At 33.6% G+C, this 1,979-nt stretch overlaps 1 non-coding gene across 1 annotated transcript; it reads left to right on the forward strand.

The window, feature by feature from the left end:
• The first annotated feature begins 210 nt into the window (after window positions 1-210).
• Window positions 211-282, forward strand: trnae-uuc (transfer RNA glutamic acid (anticodon UUC)). Its single transcript has one exon. It is a non-coding gene; the product is annotated as a tRNA-Glu (tRNA).
• The last annotated feature ends 1,697 nt before the right edge of the window (window positions 283-1,979 follow it).

Below are 1,979 nucleotides of genomic sequence, written 5' to 3' on the forward strand. Positions count from 1 at the left end.
GGTGTTTTCTCGTTAACTTTGGACAAACTATCCTACTACATGTATCAACAGACTATAATTGACCCATTTTATACATTTTTAGGCATTTTAAAATTTGACCATTTTTGACAACAAGCGACATACTATGCCTTTTTTTTCCTTCTCACATTTTTGGAAAACCCAAAATATGGTGTTTTCTTCCAATTTTTTGAAAAAAGTTATACAATACATTCCCATATGGTCTAGCGGTTAGGATTCCTGGTTTTCACCCAGGCGGCCCGGGTTCGACTCCCGGTATGGGAAATACTATTTGGGCATCTGTGGCTTACAGGTTAGAAATTGAGCTTTTAACAGGATGGTTGCCGGTTCAAATGCCAGGACTGACAGGTCAACAACTGCAGTGCCCTTGAGCAAAAAACCAAACCCCCCCCCACGTAGATCCACGGTCACAGTAATGCCTTACCTGCATGGTGTGTTCACTTGTGTGTAAAGAAAAAGGATGGATTGGATGAGCAATGATGATGGAAAAGATTATAATTGACCCATTTCAAATCTTGACCATTTTTGACAAAAAACGACATGCACCATGTGACTTTTTTTGACATTTAGGGGGTCATTTTTGGACAAAATTTACCCAAAAAAGACACAAAATGACCAAAAATGACACAAAATGATAGAAAAAAACTAAATTACTTAAAAAATACAAAAAATTACTAAAAAAAGACAAAATTATTTTAAAGAGACACAAAATACTAAAAGAAAAGACATAAAATTACCAAAAAATACACAAAATTACTAAAAAAAGACAAAATTATTTTAAAGAGACACAAAATACTAAAAGAAAAGACATAAAATTACCAAAAAATACACAAAATTACTAAAAAAAGACAAAATTATTTTAAGACACAAAATGACAGAAAAAAATTAATTACTTAAAAAAGACACAAAATTAACAAAACAGACGCAAAATTACTAACAAAAAGACACAAAATGACCAAAAAAAGACACAAAATGACCAAAAAAGAGACAAAATTACTAACAAAAAGACAAAATTACAAAAAAGACACAAAATGACTAAAATAAAATACACAGAAATACCAAAAAAGACACAAATTGATTTTAAAAAAAGACACAAAAAGACCAAAAAAGACACAAAATGACAGAAAAAAAACTAAATTACTTAAAAAAGACACATTGACAAATATTTAGCACATATGAATTTGTATACATGAATTAAAGATTCTTTTTTTTTATATCACGGTAAATTTACAATGTGTGCAATAAAGAATCTCTGAAGTACGCATATGGCTTAAGGAGCATTTTTTCCTGCTCTGAGTGTGAAGACAGTTACAGTTCAGTTGTTCAGAATGTTTTTCAGTGAGCTGAGACGTTAAATCTAAATGCTGGATGTAAACTTCTGTTTCACAGGTGAACAATAAAGGTTTTCAAAAAAAACAAAAAAACAACATTCCATTTGCTGAGCTTTGCTTGGAGGCGTAACCATGGTAACCGATGATGTTCCGACCGCCTATGGAGCTATGACATCACAGAGCTATGACATCACGGAGCAATGACATCACGTAGAACATCAAAGCATTTTTTTCCAAAATGACATCACAGAGCTATGACATCACATTCTAAATCAAAGCATTTTCATGTGATGTCAAAATGACATCACAGAGCTTAGAGGAAAAACCTTCAAGTCTGGCAATTTTCTAAGAACAGCATTTGAGAGTGCCAGGAAGACGTAAGAGGCAATTATCTACAAAACACAGGTTCAGATATGGCAGAGCCAAATATGTCAGTATCTAGGGTGGATCCAGGAGTGGAACATTACTTAAATAGTCCCAATTTGGGTGCTAACAACATTCAACAAACATACCGCCTTGTGGAGCAGGAGAATGAATACTTGAGAAAAGAGTTATTGGCCCTTAAGTGTGTGCTTACAGGGGTGAGAAAGCAGAGGGACAAAGTCAAAAAGAAGAATTTGAGTTTGAGGA

The sequence above is a fragment of the Centropristis striata genome, chromosome 18 (assembly GCF_030273125.1).
Source record: "Centropristis striata isolate RG_2023a ecotype Rhode Island chromosome 18, C.striata_1.0, whole genome shotgun sequence".
In the NCBI taxonomy this organism is placed as follows: domain Eukaryota; kingdom Metazoa; phylum Chordata; class Actinopteri; order Perciformes; family Serranidae; genus Centropristis; species Centropristis striata.